This window comes from Bubalus bubalis, chromosome 3, assembly GCF_019923935.1.
Source record: "Bubalus bubalis isolate 160015118507 breed Murrah chromosome 3, NDDB_SH_1, whole genome shotgun sequence".
Classification (NCBI taxonomy): domain Eukaryota; kingdom Metazoa; phylum Chordata; class Mammalia; order Artiodactyla; family Bovidae; genus Bubalus; species Bubalus bubalis.
Window position 1 is genome coordinate 151,374,098 of NC_059159.1, and position 21,458 is coordinate 151,395,555.

Consider the following 21,458-nt stretch of genomic DNA (forward strand, 5'->3'; position numbering starts at 1 on the left):
AAGATAAATACAAATACAGTGTGCACTCAAATACATGTGCATGACTCGAATAAAACAAGAGTTTTGCAAAAATAATTTCATTCGTTAATTTCTATACTTTGGTAAATACAAAGTATGAAAACTATATCCCAAAGGACAGTTTAAAAGAATGTTCCTCTTGCACACGCATGCATGCTAAGTCACTTCAGTCATGTCTGACTCTTTGCAAGCCAATGGACTGTAGACTGCCAGAGCCCCAGAATCCATGGGATTCTCCAGGCAAGAATACCGGAGTGGGTTGCCATGTCCTCCTCCAGGGGATTTTCCTGGCCCTGGATTGAATCTGGGATTCTTAGGTCTCCTGCATTGGCAGGTGCATTCTTTACCACTATCGCCACCTGGGAAACCCTCCTCATGCACAGAATCCCCAAAGTCTCCAAAAAAATCTCGTCACTTTGGGACTTCCCTGGTGGTCCAGTGGGTTAAGACTCCAGGCCTGCAATGCAGGGGTCCCTGGGTTTGATCCTGGTCAGAGAACTGGATTCCACATGACACAACTACTGTGTACTGCAATGAAGATGAATATCAGACTTGGCACAGACAAATAAATAAACAAATGAAAATGAATATTGCAAAAAAAAAGACAAAAAACAGCTTCCTCATTTTTATAGCTTTCCTTCAATCAATCATTTGTAAGATGAATTAATATGAGAAATTTCCATTTTTAAATTTCTCTTCACATTCTAAGGAATGCCCTTGGTTAATTGCCACCGCATTTAGGCACAGGGAGGTACACTATTTGCATGTATTAGAAGGTGGGTACACACAGGATGTCTGGGACAGGGGAAGTTACGTCTGAACCCTCCCCAGACCCAGTCGTCTCTCCTGCTTAGGTCTCCTCTGTGAGCTGGAAACGCTGTCCTGACAGTCCCTGGGAACGTAGCTGCATAAGCAGAAGCTGCTGCTTTTCCTTTTTCCTTCTATAGTCTGGTAGTTTGAATGTATTTTGAAAGAGTAGACCCATGACATACCCTGAAAATTATGTACAACAAAGATGAGCTAATTAAATAATGCAATGTGATGACGAAAATAATGCAATGTGATAACGATAATACTGTAGAATCATACTTTCTAACATTAAAATAGAGTATCAAGGGCCAGGAGGGATGACATTCATGGCAAGAGGTAGGGAAGGGAAGGATGAGATAAGTGTCTGACTTCAGAAATGGTTTTCCTTTCACCAAAATTGTAAAGAAAGCCTGGTGCTTTAGGGCAGTGGTCTCATCCAGCTGGGAAAAAAAAGTGTAGGCACACACACACACATATTCCAACGCTGTCTTTCTTAGAGGTCACCTTGTGGAAGTGCAGAACAGTTTCCTGGAAGGAGAAACAGTGGCTCAGAGGGAGGAGCAGGCAGACACAGTCCTTGGCTGTAGATTCTGCCTGTCATTGGTTCCTGGAAGCAGGAGGAGTTCCAGACACTGCTGACTGTGGAGGAACAAAAGTGAGAGCTGTCTCCAGGCCACAGGGAACTGAATCCAGTCCCAGCTGAGCCAATACTAATATTGGCCAACACTCTTTTTTTCTAAGGATGACTGTTTTCTGAAGGCTGCAGAGACATCTAATGAGTGACAACCAGAGACTTGTCTTTTGTTTTACATAGATAACACCATTGACCCAGTTTAGCTTCAGCAAGTGCTTACACGAACAGCCTAAGTAGGTCTAGGCCACTTGTTTGTTTATGTGATGGGAACAGCCTGTCTACTTGCCAAGGTGGGCCAGTCCTCTGACGCTGCAGCTACGTTCGCAGAGGTAGCAGAAGAGTTAAAATAGATTTGCTTGAGCTTTTTCTTCTTTAAGTGATAAGCAGGGGAGGAAAGTTGGATGGTTTACATTTCTAGACCTATCTGATTGAAAAAACCTAAAAGTTTGATAGCACAGTATGCTTGCAAGCTTCTGGCTTGCTTATATCCAGCTTTTGATAATTTAATTTCTCTCAATTAAAGGGAAAAACTTTTCCCAAAAGAATTTATTTATTTTATTTTTGGTTGCACTGGGTCTTCATTGCTGTGTTCAGACTCTCTCTAGTTTCAGAGAGTGGGGTCTATTCTCTTGCTGCTGTAGGTGGGGCTTCTCATTGCGGTAGCTTCTCCTGTTGCAGGGCCTCGGCCTGAGGCACACGGGCTTTGGCAGTTGTGGCATGTGGGCTCTGTAGTTGTGGCGCGTGTGTTTAGTTTCTCCACGGCATGGGAAAAGCTTTTTGATAATCCAAGATCACAGTGTAGTCACTGGCAGTTTCTAAGAGCTAGTCCTTTGTCCTTTTAGCATCCTATTGACATCCTTGAAAACATCTTAGCTTCCTGGCAGCAACAGGTGTTCCAAGTCTCCTGTGAGTTTTCTGCGCCCTGAGACATGTACTGAGCTATTCTCCAAGACACCCTGGATTCTTCTAGGGGAGAATAGATTTGGAAACACAGGATGGATGTTCAGGATATACATGAGAAATGGTAGGCAGAAACGCTATAGTAGATGCTGAGACAATTTTTTTTTAACAGGAGGAATGTTTCTGTGAGTTCACACTGACTTTTCCACTTTGAGTTTAGATATGTTTTTCTCTGCTGCACATTTAAAAAAATCCTCAGGCAAACTATAATTGTATTACGTGTCTTTCCCTATCATTATTGGGTGGTCAACATGTGATACATGTGATAGATAAAATACTTAACAACAAAGCATTTTATGGGACTTCCCTAGTGGTCCAGTGGTTAAGATGCTGCCTTCCAACACGGGGAATGCAGATTCAATCCCTGGTTGGGGAAGTAAGGTCCCACATGCTGTGAGGTTCAGCCAAAAATTTTTTAAAAGAAGAAATACATATATTTTAAAAAGCATGCTATTAAACAAATTAATATAAATCATTCATTTCCTTTACTATGTTAAAGCCATTTTCTTAGGTCCTGCCTTTTATTTACTAACTAGACCAGTTAACCGACACATCTCACCATTGTAGTACGATGCTGACCCTCGTAACTAGGAGGCAGGGGGAGATCTGAATTGTTTTCAGTCCCCATGATTGTAGTCCCCAGCTTGTTTCTTCTCTTCTCTCATAGATGGGCCTGGTTATTTGGTTTTCTAAAAGCTTTACTGAGATATTTCAGTTCAGTTCAGTCACTCAGTCGTGTCCGACTCTTTGCGACCCCATGGACTGCAGCACACCAGGCCTCCCTGTCCATCACCAACTCCCGGAGTTCACTCAAATTCACATCAATCGAGTCAGTGATGCCATCCAGCCATCTCATCCTCTGTCAACCCCTTCTCCTCCTGCCTTCCATCTTGCCCAGCATCAGAGTCTTTTCAAATGAGTCAGTTCTTCGCATCAGGTGGCCAAAGTATTGCAGTTTCAGCTTCAACATCAGTCCTTCCAATGAATACTCAGGACTGATTTCCTTTAGGGTGGATTGGTAGGATCTCCTTGCAATCCAAAGGACTCTTAAGAGTCTTCTCCAACACCACAGTTCAAAACCATCAATTCTTCAGCGCTTAGCCTTCCAACTCTCACATCCATACATGACTACTGGAAAAAAAATAGACCTAACTAGATGGACCTCTGTTGGCAAAGGAATGTCCCTGCTTTTTAATATGCTGTCTAGGTTGGTCATAACTTTTCTTTGAAGGAGCAAGCGTCTTTTAATTTCATGGCTGCAGTCACAATCTACAGTGATTTTGGAGCCCCCACCAAAATAAAGTCTGCCACTGTTTCCACTGTTTTTCCATCTATTTGCCATGAAGTGATGGGACTGGATGCCATGATCTTTGTTTTCTGAATGCTGAGCTTTAAGCCAACTTTTTCACTCTCCTCTTTCACTTTCATCAGAGATATTTAGACTGTCCCAAACTATGCCTCAATGGCATATTGATTATTTTAAATTAAAGTTACTTTAAAAAACAGCTTTTGCAAGAGAGACACACTGACCCTCCTTTCTGTCTCCCTGAAAGCAGGAAATTAATCTCTCATATGAAAGGTACATTCCCTGCATGGGGAAGTAGAAGAACACCTTATCAGTAGAGATAGGGAATTCATGCCTATCTAAACAAACCTTATTTAACTCACTGCTCCAAGTCCAAACTCTAGAGTCTTGACTATGTAAGCATCCAAGGTCAGGGGCGGTGGCCAAAAGGAGCTACCCCCAGCCCGAGGCCAGGGGTGGCAGCCAGGAGGTGGCTACCCCACGTCCGAGGTCAGGGGCGGCGGTCCAAAGGAGCAACCCCACGTCCAAGGAGCGGTGGCTGCGCAGGCGCAGGAGGGCCAAGAGGAGCCACTCCACGTTCAAGGTCAGGAGGGGTGGCGGTGAGGAGATACCCTTGTCAAAGGTAAGGAGCAGTGGCTGCGCTTTGCTGGAGCAGCCGTGAAGAGATACCCCACGTCCAAGGTAAGAGAAACCCAAGTAAGATGGTAAGTGTTGCAAGAGGGCATCAGAGGGCAGACACACTGAAATCATAATTACAGAAAACTAGTCAATCTAATTACACGGACCACAGCCTTGTCTAACTCAATGAAACTAAGCCATGCCCTGTGGGGCCACGCAAGACAGGCGGGTCATGGTGGAGAGGTCTGACAGAATGTGATCCACTGCAGAAGGGAATGGCAAACCACTTCAGTATTCTTGCCTTGAGAACCCCATGAACAGTATGAAACATTCTAGGAATCAGTGAACTAAAATGGACTAGAATGGGTGAATTTAACTCAGATGACCATTATATCTACTAGTGTGGGCAGGAAACCCTTAGAAGAAATGGAGTAGCCATCATGGTCAACAAAAGAGTCCGAAATGCAGTACTTGGATGCAATCTCAAAAACAACAGAATGATCTCTGTTCGTTTCCAAGGCAAACCATTCAATATCATGGTAATCCAAGTCTATGCCCCAACCAGTAACACTGAAGAAGCTGATGTTGAACGGTTGTATGAAGACCTACAAGACCTTTTAGAACTAACACCCAAAAAAGATGTCCTTTTCATTATAGGGGACTGGAATGCAAAAGTAGGAAGTCAAGAAACACCTGGAGTAACAGGCAAATTTGGCCTTGGAATATGGAATGAAGCAGGGCAAAGGCTAATAGAGTTTTGCCAAGAGAATGCACTGGTCATAGCAAACACCCTCTTCCAACAACACAAGAGAAGACTCTACACATGGACATCACCAGATGGTCAACACCAAAATCAGATGGATTATATTCTTTGCAGCCAAAGATGGAGAAGCTCTATACAGTCAGCAAAAACAAGACCAGGAGCTGACTGTGGCTCAGATCATGAACTCCTTATTGCCAAATTCAGACTTAAACTGAAGAAAGAAGGGAAAACCACTAGACCATTCAGGTATGACCTAAATCAAATCCCTTATGATTATACAGTGGAAGTGAGAAATAGATTTAAGGGACTAGATCTGATAGATAGAGTGCCTGATGAACTATGGAATGAGGTTCGTGACATTATACAGGAGACAGGGATCAAGTCCATCCCCGTGGAAAAGAAATGCAAATAAGCAAAATGGCTGTCTGCAGAGGCCTTACAAATAGCTGTGAAAAGAAGAGAAGTGAAAAGCAAAGGAGAAAAGGAAAGATATAAGCATCTGAATGCAGAGTTCCAAAGAATAGCAAGAAGACATAAGAAAGCCTTCCTCAGAGATCAATGCAGAGAAATAGAGGAAAACACAGAAGGGGAAAGATGAGAGATCTCTTCAAGAAAATCAGAGATACCAAAGGAACATTTCATGCCAAGATGGGCTCGATAAAGGACAGAAACGGTATGGACCTAACAGAAGCAGAAGATATTAAGAAGAGGTGGCAAAAATACACAGAAGAACTGTACAAAAAAGATCTTCACAACCAAGATAATCACAATGGTGTGATCACTGACCTAGAGCCAGACATCCTGGAATGTGAAGTCAAGTGGGCCTTAGAAAGCATCACTACGAACAAAGCTAGTGGAGGTGATGGAATTCCAGTTGAGCTATTTCAAATCCTGAAAGATGATGCTGTGAAAGTGCTACACTCAATATGCCAGCAAATTTGGAAAACTCAGCAGTGGCCACAGGACTGGAAAAGGTCAGTTTTTATTCCAATCCCAAAGAAAGACAATGCCAAAAATGCTCAAACTACTGCACAATTGCACTCATCTCACACACTAGTAAAGTAATGCTTAAAATTCTCCAAGCCAGGCTTTACCAATATGTGAAGCGTGAACTTCCTGATGTTCAAGCTGGTTTTAGAAAAGGCAGAGAAACCAGAGATCAAATTGACAACATCCTCTGGATCATGGAAAAAGCAAGGCAGTTGCAGAAAAACATCTATTTCTGCTTTATTGACTATGCCAAAGCCTTTGACTGTGTGGATCACAATAAACTGTGGAAAATTCTGAAAGATATGGGCATACCAGACCACCTGACCTGCCTCTTGAGAAACCTATATGCAGGTCAGGAAGCAACAGTTAGAACTGGACATGGAACAACAGACTGGTTCCAAATAGGAAAAGGAGTACATCAAGGCTGTATATTGTCACCCTGCTTATTTAACTTCTATGCAGGGTACATCATGAGAAACGCTGGGTTAGATGAAGCACAAACTGGAATCAAGATTTCTTTGGAAGGAATAATGCTGAAGCTGAAACTCTAGTACTTTGGCTACCTCATGCGAAGAGTTGACTCATTGGAAAAGACTCTGATGCTGGGAGGGATTGGGGGCAGGAGGAGAAGGGGACGACAGAGGATGAGATGGCTAGATGGCATCATTGACTCGATGGACGTGAATTTGAGTGAACTCCAGGAGTTGGTGATGGACAGGGAGGCCTGGCGTGCTGCAATTCATGGGGTCACAAAGAGTCAGACATGACTGAGCGACTGAACTGAACTGAACTGAAGCATCCAAAGCCTAAATTTCTTTGTCCTGACAATTCTTCACAAATTTATTTTTTCTTTGTCTAAAAAGTATGAAAGCTGCCTGCCTTGGTTACTTCTCAGATTCCATTTCTATGAGACCTGTGTGTGTAGAAATTAAAATGTGTTTGTTTTTCTCCTGTTATCCTATCTTGTGTCATTTTTATTATATTGGGCACTAGAACTCAAGAGGGGTAGGGGGGAATTTTCCACTCCCTGACAATAAACTTTGTCAACTGAAAAAAAAAAAAAAAAAAAAAAAAACAAATACATATGACCTAAAAGTTGAGAAATTTGTTTGGTGGGACTCATGAGGACTTCAAGCCCAGGAGACAGCATCTCAGGTGACCCCAGAAAACTGATTCCTAGGGGGAGTGGAGGAGCCAGACTATACAGAAGTTTGTAGCAAGGGGCAGGTAATCTTAATATTAAAAGATTACTGTTAATTAAGGAAAACCAGATTTCTCATATTAAGGGATCTAGTGCTCTTCTATGTATGGGAAAATGCAAGTGATCAGGCTTACTGAAATCATTTCTTTTATATGCATCTCAGCTATCTGGGGCCAAATCCTGCTTTTTGATTGTTCTCACCCGTAATTCCAGTCCCATCACCTCTTGGCAAATAGATGGAGAAAAATGGAAACAGTGGTAGAATTTATTTTCTTGGGTTTCAAAATCACTGCAGATGGTGACTGCAGTCATGAAATTATTTTCTCCACACTTGCTCCTTGGAAGAAAAGCTATGCTTTAATATGCTAGGCAGCATATTAAAAAGGAGAGACATCATTTTGCCAACAAAGGTCTGTCTAGTCAAAGCTATTGTTTTTCCAGTAGTCATGTACAGATGTGAGAGTTGGACCATAAAGAAGGCTGAGCACCAAAGAATTGATGCTTTCAAACTGTGGTGTTGGAGAAGACTTGAGAGTCCCTTGGACTGCAAGGAGATCAAACCTGTCCATCCTAAAGGAAATCAACCTGAATATTCATTGGAAGGACTGATGTTGAAGCTGAAGCTCCAATACTTTGGCCACTGATGCAAAGAACCGACTCATTGGAAAAGACCCTGATGCTGGGAAAGATTGAAGACAGCAGGAGAAGGGGGTGACAGAGGATGAGCTGATTGGACGGCATCATCAACTCACTGGACATGAATTTGAGCAATCACCAGGAGATAGTGAAGGACAGGGAAGCCTGGTGTGGTGCAGTCCATGGGGTCCCAAAGAGTCAGACACAACTTTGTCACTGAACAGCAGCAATTCTTAATTCTTCATTTACCATAAGGGGTAGCAGATATGGTGGATTTCTGCCTCTTAAACTTTCTCCTAGTCCCCCCTCCCCACTGCCCCACCACTCCAGCTCCTCAGCACTTATGGGGGAGGAAGTGGCTCATCACTGCCGAGTAGCTGATATTGTTTTACCTGGGCTCAGAAATTTGCATTTGGAAGGCTGGAATCCCTGATGTCTGTGACATGGCTTGTTTACTAGCATAGCAGAAAATATTTTATTTCACAGAAATATTTCATTTCACAACTTTATATACTTTTAGGAGAGAAAAAAACAGTTTTCCCTCTACCTATTTTAGATTCATTGGCTGGGACTCCATAAATTAGACTAACAGAAGATAGATTAACAAGAGAAAGAGAAGTTCATCCAGGCTAGAGCACTCAGAGATGAGTGACTCCAAGAGGTAACCAGGGCTTATATTGCATCTCTAAAAATCAGTAATACATTTTCAGAGAAGTGGCAAGACAAAGCAAAGGATTTTTTAGGGGCCACAAATTTCAGGAAGTTAAATACATGAGGAAATTGATGGAATATGAGCTACTTGCAACACAGGTTCCTCTGTCGTGTCTCAGGACTGATCTGGGTCTAGTGTTGTTGGGGTGATTAACTTTCATCCTTCCTCGTAGAGAAAGGAGGATGGGGACACCTTTACTAAATTTATGTCTTTTTAGGCAAATGGGAGGGGGGAGGGTTTTTCCTGCATCTACTGCTTCTCAACTGCCTTCAGCCTAAAATAATACTTATGTCAAACTGGCACATTTTGGGTGGCACGTTCTGCTATGCTTTACTGTACAGTTCATTCATTTAAAGTATATAATTCAACGTTTTCAGTATATTCATAGAGCTGTGTAATCACCACTGCAATCTAATTTTAGAACATATTTTTTTCTCACACTCCTGCAAAAGAAACTTCATACGTATCAGCTTTCAATCCTTATTCACCCCCCAACTTAGGCCCTATTTTACATTTCTACCAGCACCACATGAAGATACCAATTTCTTGCCAGCATTCGTTCCATCCTTCTGTTCACTCCAGTGAGTGTGAGTGAAGTATTCTCACTGTGAGTGTGATTGGCAGATCCCTAATGACAAGGAGATCAAACCAAGTGAATCTTAAAGGAAATCAACCTTGAATATTCACTGGAAGGACTGATGCTGAAGCTGAAGATCCATTACTTTTGTCACCTGATGCGAACAGCTGATTCACTGGATAAGACCCTGATGATGGGAAAGACTGAAGATGGAAGAAGAGGGCAACAGAGGATGAGATGGTTGTATGGCATCCTGATTCGATAGACGCCAGCTTCGGCAAACTCTGGGAGATGACGAGGGACAGGGGAGCCTGGTGTGTCGCCATCCATGGTATTGCAAAGAGTCAGGCACGACTTGGCAACTGAACAACAACGACTTGATGATGTTGAACATCCTCTCATGAGCTTGTTGACTATGTCTTTGGAGAAATGTCTGTTCAATCCTGTGTCTAGTTTTTAATTGGGTTATTTGTCTTTTTCTTATTGAGTTGTAGGAGTTCTTTATCTGTTCTAGATACAACTCGAATATCCAATTTATGATTTTATAAAATTTTCTCCCGCTCTCTGAGTTGTTTTTTCCTTTGCTTAGTGATATCATATATAGCACTGATAGTGCCTATCATTTTGATGTGGTCTAATTCATCTATTTTTTTCTTTTGTTGCTTTTTTGGTGTTTTATCTAAGAAACTAGCTCCTATAACAAATTCACAAAGACTTCCTCCTATGTTTTCTTCAAAGAGTTTAATAGTTTTGGCTCTTGTATTTAGGTCTATGAGTCATTTTGAGTTAATTTTTGCAGAGTTTGATAAGTGTTTGACTTATTTTATTGCGTGTGGATGTTCAATTGTCCCAGCACCATTTGTTGAAGGGGCAATTCTTTCCCCATGGAATGTTCTTGGAACATTTATCAGAATCATGTGACTATCATGTGAGGGTTTATTTCCAGTTCCTTAGTGTGTTTTATGGATGGAGGGAAGCTGGGCCTTTCCTATCTGCCTGACTCAGTTGCTAAGACACATTCTGACCCTATGAAGGGTCTTACAAGTCCCTTTCCTTTAGCTCTGTGGGGCTGGATCTGTGTCTTCTGGCATCTCTGACCTAAGACCTTTGCTCTGCTCACTGCATCTCTGCCTATTTTAGAAACCAGTCTGTATGGCTCAGGTCTTAGAATAGAAGCTCCCACGTGCCTTCCATGCAGTGACTACTTCCAGGCTCCTCTGGGGTATGGGCCTGTGATAGCAGAATGTGCCCTTTGACCCAGTTGTTTGTGCTTCACTCTCTGCTGTGCCCTGACACCAGTTACTGCCTGGCTGCTGAGACCCCAGCTACATCAGGTCACTGGCTGTTTCACTGGGTGACAATCCACCCAGACTTGGTGGCTTCCGATAACAACCATCATTTTATTTGTGCAAAATCCTGTAGCTCAGGATCCAGGGCAGGGTTCAGGTGGGTAGTCCTGTTCCACGATGGGTTGGTGGGCTGAGATCCCTGGGGCTGGCACTGGAGAACCTGGCCTTGTGGTGGTTGACGCCTGGGGTTGGCTGGATCTCTCTCTCTCTCTCCGCATGGCTCTTTATATGTGCTCGTGGAGGGAGGAAGAGGAGCACAGCATTTCCATAGCCCCATCTGGGAAGTTACACTTCTGCATTCTCATGGTCAAAGTCTGAGATGCAAAGGGGAGGACTCAAATCTACCCCCAATGGAAGGGTGACATCCTCACACTGAGGAAGAGCAAAGGGGATGCTGAAGCCTTCTTTGGAAACAAAATCTACCCCCAGGTCCCCACATTGACTTTCCCTGTGAATGGCCTCTGACTAACTAAATGTCCACGATAAGGAAAATGGCAGCGTCTCACTAGGTCCTGAGCAGAGTCAAAATGCCTTTGGAATCACTGAATGAATGTTTAGATTTAGTGTTGTGCTTGTTTAACTTTTATTCTTCATAAAGAAAAATGACTATTGCAATGATTTTGTCTTGTAAGCATTTTCACCTAGAAATGTGTTCCAAAATTTACTGTTACAATTTTACTATTGTTGACTCCTCCGTAATAGGAGTTCGGTGGAATCTCCATGGAACACATTCAAATGTTACGTGAAGTAAAAAGTATGCCATTAGGCAGCGGATTCTCCCCGATTGGAGGTTTCAGGAGACTTTAAGGTAGAGATGGGCACAGAAGAAATAAAAGTACTTATTACATCTAGTAACTTTAACAACCACTGCCTGCCCCTCCCCCCCAAGAAAGCTCAAAGATGTCAGAAATAAGTTCTTTTATTTTCTATACACAGTGACGAGAGGCAAGAGTGATAGCTCTGTGAGCCAGCAGGGTGGGGGAAAGATTCGCCACTGGTGAGGTGGGAAGGCCTTGGAGAAGGCATCTGTCCCCTTGGATGGGACGCAAGGCAATCACATCCACGTCCCTGCTCCACTCTTTAGTTTTATTTGTTTGTTTGTTTATTCATTTACTTATCTTTATTTGGCTTCACTGGGTCTTTGTTGCTGTGTATGAGCTTTCTCTAGTTGCAGTGCTCTGGATTCTCACTGCCATGGCTTCTGTTGCTGCAGAGCACAGGCTCTAGGGCCTGTGGGCTCCGGGAGTTGTGGCACTCTGGTTTAGCTGCTCCAAGGCATGTGGAATCTTTCTGGACCAGTAATGGAACCCATGTCCTCAGTATTGGCAGGTGGATTCTTAACCACTGGACCACCAGGAAAGTCCACCTACTGCTTTAGTTATTGACAGAAACAGCTTTCCTTACCGAAGATGTAATACATCAGACAGCAATTTTTGTTGTTGCTGTTGTTCAGTCACTAAATCATGTTTGACTCTTTGTGACCCCATGGACTATAGTCCTCCCTGCTCCTCTGTCCATGGAATTCTCCAGGCAAGAATACTGGAGTGGGTTGCTTTCTCCAAGGGATCTTCCCCACTCAGGGATCAAACCTGTGTCTCCTGCTTGGCAGGCAGATTCTTTACCACTGATCCACAGATAACAAATCCTTCTGTAAATGGTTTAGATGGATTTTCTACAAAGAAAAATAATTCTCTTCCTGTGTCAATCTGAGCAAACCATCTAAAGAATTCTTGGCATCTGGGAACATTTCAGCCTTACAGAAAAGGCGTCAAGTCTAAAGATAATGTACAACCGGACATATTTCTTCTTGTACCAATGAATTAAGCTGAAGGAAAAACAAACTGAAAATGCTGTAGACATTGAATTCTCTGTGGCCAGACCTAGAGACAGCAGAGAGGACTTTACATCTTAGGTTTATAAATGCAGCTACATGGACATTGACTAGAATACAAACCCAAACTGACCATAATTCAAGGAGAGTTGGGCTCCAGCCACAAGTCAGGCCTCTTAGATTAATATAGACATACTCAGAAACGCTGGCTGTTTTCCCTGGACTAGGAGGGGGTGTGGATTACACTGTGAAAGGGTTTAAGCGGGATTCTGTGGGTCAGTGGCCTCTTTTCCAGCAAACACTTGTGACTCTGCATGAGAAACATCCCAGCACATTCTCTTCAAACTGCAGTAATCATAAAAAGAAAGCCTTAAAAAGAAATTGAAAAAGCCATTTTAATTAGGTTAAAATTTGAATATCTGTAAGAGTTCTACCTTCTAGTGAAGAAATAACTTTCTTCTGCATAAAAATTTGCCATTTCAGTGCCAACATGGTGGGTTTTGGTCTCTCTCTCTTTCTCTCTCGATCCTTCTTTCTCCTTTGCTTCTGTTTGGTAAAAATGGACCACAGAAGCATGTTAATGGGAAAGGAGAGGCAGAGGGGGAGAGCTTTTCTGGGAGTCACTCTTCACGCTGAGTTCTGAGGGTTCCACTCCATGTCCATGGATGACAGAGAGGCAGACAAGCAGATCAAGTCCAAATTCAAGGCCCCCGGGTCCAGCATACACATGGTGAACATGAGACTCAGGCTTGTTCACTAACATGGTCACCTGTGGTTCCGGTAGTGCTGGAGTTACGCTTGGGGCCCAGGGACCTAGTTCTTTCCCGCTCCCCAGTCTCCCCTCCCTCCTCCACATTGCAGAGCTTGATCATTCTTTTGCTAGTTCAGGGAAGTCAACTTAAAAGCAGTTTATTTGACTTACTACCTACAGAGGGGGCTTTGCACATAGTATGTCATATAAATGTTGGCTTTCCTTTGTGTGTGTGTTCTCAATTTTACATTTATTTTTAAAATTTTTATTATTGGAGTATAGTTGCTTTACAATGTTGTATTAGTTTCTGCTGTACAACAAAGTGAATTAGCTATCTGTATACATATATCCTCTCCCTCATGAGTATCCCTCCCACACACACCCCTCTATCACCCACACATCCCACCCACACATCCTATCCCTCTAGGTGATCACAGAGCACCGAGGTGAGCTCCCTGCAGAACACAGTTATTTAGTCATCTGAAATTAGAGAAGTCCTGCCTAGAGACAGGCAGACAGACATAATTCTTATCTCTATAAGGGCAACTGGGGAAAAGAAGAATCTTGGATAAACTCTGAAGAACCTCATCGTCCTCACTCCCACCTCCCACTCCATGTATACTTCAGAGCAGAGCATTCTCCAGAGTAGAAATCTCTGCTTTTCTCCAAAGGAGGAAAATTGCTGAACTCTTACATCTGATTTGCCATGGCTAGACACAGAATGGTGACTCAGAGTCAACCCTCTTCAATAATAAATGGAGAATCACCAACAGAGGAAAAAACAAGCAAGAAAAAAAAGAAAAGTGAAAATGAGTACTTTGTAATACAGAGAGAGGACACAGCTCCTAGTGGGAATATCAAGATGCATCCAGACCTCAAAACAGTTTCTCCGGGGTGTCAAGAAAGAAGTGCACAGATGACCCCTTTCTCCCCTGCTCTCAGGAGTGGGTGTGGATGCCTGGATAAAAACAAACACTTCAAATCCTCTTTTAATGTCCTTGAAAGTGAAGTCGCTCAGTCGTGTCAGACTCTGCGACCCCATGAACTGTAGTCTACCAGGCTCCTCCGTCCATGGGATTTTCCAGGCAATAGTACTGGAGTGGGTCGCCATTTCCTTCTCCAGGGGGTCTTCCCAACCCCCTGGGATCGAGCCTGGGTCTCCCGCATTGTAGACAGACGCTTTATCGTCCTAGCCACCAGGGAAATCCTTTTAATGTCCTTTGAAGGTCTTTAAAAAACTGACTTGGAAAACAAACAAACAAAAAAAACACCCAAAGCCATAAAACTATGGGGGTAGCTTTCAATTCTCAACCTCTTACTTTCCTTCCCAACAAATAAAACTTCTCACAGGTTGTTTTAGTTTCTTAGCGCTGTTTTAGGAAAACCCCACAAAGTGAGTGACATTAAAGAGAGAAAGTTTTGCTCTCAGTTCTGGAGGCCAGAAATCTGAAATCAAGCTGTGAGCAGTGCCAGTCTTTCCAGGCTCTGGGGAAGGTCCTGTCCCTCCTCTTCCAGTTACTGGTGTTTCCAGGTGTTCCTTAGTTTGTGGCTGCAACATTCCTCTCTCTGCCTCTTTTCTCATAGCCTTCTCTGTATCTGTCTCTCTTCTGTCTCTTACAAAGATACCAGTCATTGGATTTCATCCTGCCCTAACCCAAGATGATCTCATCCTAAGATCCTTTTCCCATCCTGAAAAGACCTTTTTCCCAAATAACTAACATTCACATCTGGCTTCCCTAGGGCCTCAACGGTAAAGAATCTGCCTGCCATTGCAAGAGACAGGAGTTCAATCCCTGGATCAGGAAGATTCCCTGGAGAAGGAAATAGCAACCCACTCCAGTATTCTGGAGAATCCCACGGAGAGAGGCGCCTGGGAGGCTACAGTCTGTGGGGTCGCAAGAGTTGGACGTGATTGAGCAACAACACATTCTGCGGGATAGGATCTGGGCATTTGCTTTGTGGGAACCATCACTCAACCCACTACCTGAAATATACCCTAAAAACTGGTCAGACTAAATACAGAGTAGATTTTTGGCAAACAAATTTATATATATAAATTATATATATATATATATAATTTACATTTATTTATTGGCTGCACTGGGTCTCATTTGTGGCACTTGGGATTTTGAGTTGCAGCCTGTGGGATCTAGTTCCCTGACCAGAGATCAAACCTGGGCCCCCTGCATTGGGAGCTCAGAGTCTTAGCCACTGGACCACCAGGGAAGTCCCCAGAGAAATCGATTTTAAGAGTAATATCCAAATGCGACTATATATTTGGCTGAGATTTTGATCTGAAACTTTTACTTCCTAGTCTGTTTGGTTTAAACAAGGGTTTAAGACTAGAGTCACTCTTTTCACTCAGACTGAGGAGTCTGGGCTGGGACGAGTGAAGGAAAGTTACTTGGCTCAAAATAGCCTGGAGTTAAAACTCCCCTTCAGGTCCTCCCCACCATTCTATGCAAAACAAAGAACTCTCTCACCCGAAGAAAAAAAGAAAACTGGACAATAAGGTTGATTACGTCCAGCTCCCAGCTGGTCCAGCCTCTGGCCGATCTCCAGAATTCCTTGCCCCGTTCGAGAGATAACTACATCGAATAGCCTTGGAGAAGAACAGGCCCCCTTAAGACAGTCGATTTCCACATATATGCCTATTACACTTACTCTTTTCTTGGGTTACTCAGCAGCTCACTAATCTGACTGCTGCCCCTTCTCGCCTCATTAAAGGTGATCTGTTCCTGTAAAGTGCCTGTCTCATTCTTTTTCCAAACCTCGACTTTTCTAACTCCCTTACCCTACAATGAATGTTCAAGTCAAAATGGGTATCCCCATTCCTCTTGTCAGGAAATCTCGTGGAATGCCTGCAAAACCCTGCATTTGCAAATCAACCCCCTTTTCACCAATTTGACAGATAGGCCAAGTCAGGCTGACCTTCTCTGATGGGCCAACCATCAATGCCCACTGTGATATATTAATACATCACCTGTATTTAACCCTCCAGGACTCCACCACCAGCCTTTCCCATGCCAACTGACACGCATGTGGCTCTGAGGTGCAACCCAACAGGAGCAGATTTACGGAAAGTGACCTGTTTAGAAATCAAGGCCAATGTTCCCTTAGAGGTGATACTCTTTTTCCTGAGTAACTGCAGCATAAAATGTTTTGTTTATTGTTTTTCCAGATAGTGATTCTCAGAGCTCATCTTATTAGTGGCTGGATTAAGGTTATATTTCTTGATTAAGCCAAACCATTAACTCATTTTTTACCTCCACTATGAACAGTGACCTACATCTGTCTAGTCACAGGTTGGGATGCATGGGGTGCCAGGCATGAGCTGGAGGCTTTTAACACAGAAATAAACTTCACTATTGTGGATGCCTGGTGTGTTGTGGGGAAATTTCGGTTTAGTTGTTCCTTTTAAAATCTGAGGCTTTCAACAGAAATAAACCTCACTAACTCTGCATGCCTGCTGCTTGGACGAAAAATTTTGGTTGAGTTCCACGTTTGAAAATCTAATACTTGTGAGCTGTCTCTCTGTCTACCTCTCTCTCTCTTTTTAAAGATTTATTTATTTATATTTTATTTTTGGCTGCACTGGGTTTTCGTTGCTGTGCTCAGGCTTTCTCTAGTTGTGGTGAGTGGGGGCTATTCTTCATTGTGGTGGCTTCTCTTGTTGGAGAGCATGGGCTCTAGGCACTTGGGGTTCAGTACTTGTGGTGTGTGGCTCAGTAGTTGGGGCATGCAGGTTTAATTGCTCTGCAGTATGTGGGATCTTCCTGTATCAGGAACTGAACCCGTGTCCCTTGAATTGGCTGGCAGATTCTTAACCACTAAACCAGGAGGGAAGCCCTCTACCACTCTTTATTGAAGACATACTTTGTGCCAGGCATTGTTCTAGGTATATGAGGTTTCTTTTAGATATCCCATTCAATTAAGGAGAGAAGACAGCCAATGGAAGATGTGGTGATGACATAAAGAAGATAAATCACATGTCAGGGACTTCCCTGGTGGTCTAGTGGTGAAGATGCCTTGCTCCCAGTGCAGGAGGTCTAGGTTCGATCCCTGATCAGGGAACCAGATCCCACATGGTGAAACTAAGACCCCACACAGCCAAATAAATAAATAATCATTTTCTTTTTTAAATCACATCAGGGTAAAGTAAGGCGAAATCCCTGAAAGAGTGGTGAACAGAGGCGTCATACTTTCCATTGTGCAATAATGGCATTGTGATGGTTGAAAGCAGACATCCAAGAGCCAGCTGACCTCTGGTTGCAATACCCAAATTGCCTCCAGAAGCCGGATCAGAGGCCTGGCTCATTGCTTCGGTCGGATGGTGATGAAATTGGTCTCAGCCCAGTGAAAAACTTAGAGACAACCGGAAAAGTAAGGCAGGAAGATTATGTGACTGTGTATTTCAAGTTTTGTTCACTTGACATTTTCTACATGCACATACTTCACAAGATCAATCAATCAGCGGATATTTATTGAGGATTTAAATGCAGGACAAAGGCATGCCTGCTTCAATCAAAGTAAGGGTATTGCTGAGCTGATGGGTTCTGATCCACTAGAGCTGGAGGCCCGCTCAGGAAGGATTTAATTAAAGATAAATGTCCAGGCATTTGGAAGAATCAGGTCTGGGGAGGTAGGGAAAGCAGGATTAAAGCAGAGAGAAAGAAGAGAACTGGGAGTTTTCTGAGAGGACTCAAATATGATTGGAGGCTTTTACTTCAAGCCAATGTTTCCCAAAACATGTTCCTTGAATCTTTGAAGTTCTAGTGTTGAGAGATGCCCTGAAATGGGGAGGAAAAAAAAAAAACAAGAAGGTCTACCAAGTAAGCCTGCAGAGTCATAAGAAATTTCAGCTTCTAGAGAGAGAGTTAATTAGACCAAAGGATGACTTTCCCTATGAAATCTAAAGACTCGAAAAGAACAAACTAAAATGTAAAATTAAAATCAATTCCAGGTTGCAGTTCAAATGGTTGCTCTACAGAGCTATGAAGCTGCATAATTCTTAAAATAGGGACAAGATGTTCAAGGGTGCTTGGTGGACCGTGGCTCAGGTGGAGGACGCGAGAAAACTGGTGCAGGGACCCCAGGTGGCCAGAGATGCTTGCTCCACCCAGTGGCTCGAGCCCGCTTTCTCTTCCTGGTGGCTGCCTGACTAGCAACCAGGGCTGCTCCAGGGGTGCAGGGCTCCGTCCACATACAAATTCTAGTTAATAAATGTATTGTAAGACTCCTAAACCCATGGGAGGTCAGGTACTTTAAGGATGAGGCTCCAGAGTAACAAGCAGGGAAGTGGCACTTTTTTTTTTTTTTTTTTTTTTTTGGTGTGGACCTTTTTTTTTTTAGTCTTTATTGAATTTTTATTGTTTTATCTTTGGGTTTTTTGGCTGCAAGACATGTAGGATCTTAGCTTCCCGATCGGGATTGAACCCACAGCTCCTGCTTTGGAAAGTCAAGTCTTAACCACTGGAAGTCCTAGAAGTGGCATCTTTGATTTGTTTACCCTCTTCAGAGCATGAGATGGTTCCGTGGTATTCAGGCACCATCTTTTTGTTTCAGTCTAAGAACAATCTCCATGTTCTGATTGCCAAATACATTCTTCCCAGCTCACCTTGAATCTCCCACCACAAGATAAGGTGGCAAATACACCTCCATGGTCTCCGAGAATGTTTTGGCATGACAACAAAACTGTTCAAAAGGGTGACCCAGAGACGGAGGAAAAAGCTTAGGCTATACTTCACATTCACTTATTTTGTGAGTATTTCTAAACCAGACTCACTGATGCTTTCATTTTCATATATTCTCTGTTCAGAACATACACACTTTCAGTAAAAGCTGTTAAGGTTTCTGAATGGGTGTTCTTCAGGTATCTGAGCAAGTTAATATTTTTGAATATTTTTAAAGTATCCCCCACATCGACAGCTACATTAGAGATACTACAACATATTTTGAATATGATGTCTTATTTTGGTAAGGGTCTATTACTACAGATGAATCCATCTACCTCAATCTATTTTAATTAGGCCCCTTGTCAACTGGGGAAGAGAATATACAGTGGGAATAAGTAAGTAAGATTCTGAATGCTACACATTTGTGTGACTCTCCTGCTTGATGTTTAGCTCACCGCTGAAGGCATTGAGACGTGATAATGAAATTGGTTCTAGACATTGGGAAGTGTCGAAACCATGGAGATGAAAGATGCAATGAGAAACACAGGTGTATTGCTTGGAGACTGCCTAACACATCTAGCTGCCAACCTAAGGGGCTAAATTTAGACATTGGAACAAAGCACACATGTTAAAGCAAGCTTGCTCCTTCTCTGGATCCGTGGGATAGACGGGCCACCTGGATAGGAAATGACCGAAGTGCTAGTGGAGGTTAGTTAGCAGGGTTAGTTCCAGTCCTACTCTGTTATCGTGGAGCCTCCCCTCCCTGGGTTTCAGTTTACTCCTCTGCTAATTGAGGGGTATCCCGGCTTTGTTAAGCCTAAGAACTCTCAGAACCCAGGAAATCTGTTTGTAGGAAAATTGTTCCTGGAAGACAAATCACTATAAGGTTGGAAGCCGTAGCCTTTCTGGCTGGAGGTGGTAGGGCAGGCATGATCCCTCCCACTTCCCATCCCTGTGGCCCCAGCTCAGGAAGAACAGCCAATCCTTAAGAAACCACAGCTTTGCTTCTCCAGATACTGTGCATTGCTTCTGTCTCTATTGCTTGTGGTTAGCTGCCCAATAGAGCGTGGCAGGGCCATGAAGATGCTCACGAGTCCTATGGGGCAGGATTCACGCTGGGCTCACTTGGCACTTCTTGTGCATTGTGTGGGTGTCAACAGGATCATTCAGTGTTACCTTGCCTGGTCGGTTGGCTGTTCGGGAGGACCCAAAATCCCTTCCTCACGTGTCTGTGCCTCAGTGGAGAGGGCTAGAGGTGGGATCCAGCAGCACGGTCACCACCTTGCACATGGTCTCTCCAGCACATCCAGACACGGCGAGGAGGTGGCATCAGTAAGGACACAAGTGGTCCCAGAGGAGACAAATGTGTCTGAGCAGAGGTGATAGGAAACAGAAGGAGGTGATCAGCCTCCCTGGCCCGTGAATGAATGAAGGACCAAGGAGGGAGCCATCTCTCTCCCAGGTTTGGGAGATTGTCAAGGAAAACTGAGCTACGTCATGGAAATTTAGGGGACAGGAACATGCCAGCCCAAACGTGCCATTTGACATAAGGATTTTTTTGCTGCTGCTGCTGCTGCTAAGTTGCTTCAGTTGTGTCCTACTCGTTGCAACCCCATAGACGGCAGCCCACCAGGCTCCGGCGTCCCTGGGATTCTTCAGGCAAGAACACTGGAGTGGGTTGCCATTTCCTTCTCCAATGCATGAAAGTGAAAAGTGAAAGTGAAGTCGTTCAGTCGTGTCCGACTCTTTGCGACCCCATGGACTGCAGCCTACCAGGCTCCTCCATCCATGGGATTTTCCAGGCGAGAGTACTGGAGTGGGGTGCCATCGCCTTCTCCGAGGATTTTTTTGAGCTGGAGGCAAATGAGAATCAACAGATGCAGAAAGAAGCCTTCCCAGAGCTTCCCTTATCTGACTGCAAGCAGAAACTTCTGGGAAATGGGAGTTCCAAAAATCCCCTCTCTTGGGAAAGTTTTATGGCTGTGAAGAAGATGGAAATATGACACCAAGATGGTCCTACACAAACAAAACTACTCCACCAGTGCCCCCCATATATTTACCTTCTCAGAGTTCAACTTCTTTCTCTTTCTCTCATCACTTCTCTCCAAGTCTATTGTTCTTCTGTGAAGATGCTATATAAGCCCACAAGTTGTAACCACTCCTTTGAGTAACTCATCTCCAAGTTCCTCCTGCATGTATGAAAGCTGCACACAATTATAAACTCTCTTTACTCTCTTCTCTTCTTATTGATCTGTTTTTTGGTGGTTTTTAATATTCTTTTTTGGCCACACTACTCAGCATGTGGGATCTTAGTTCCCAAGCCAGGTTTCTGGCAGTGAAAGTGTAAAGTCCTTAACCACTCTACCACCAGGGAAGTCCCTGGTTGATCTGTTTTTTTGTTGTTGTTTTTTTTTTTCCCTGTCATTCTAATTTGCAGGGCTCCAGCCAAGGAACCTAAGATAAGTAGAGGGAAAAAAAATGTTTTCCTTCCCTGTGGAAGGACTTGAGAAGAGTTTTCCTTTCCCGGTAAGAGCAATGGGGGTGTAGTTATTCACTATTATGATCTTTCCAGTAGTCATGTACAGATTTGAGAGTTGGACCACAAAGAAGACTGAGCTCCAAAGAAC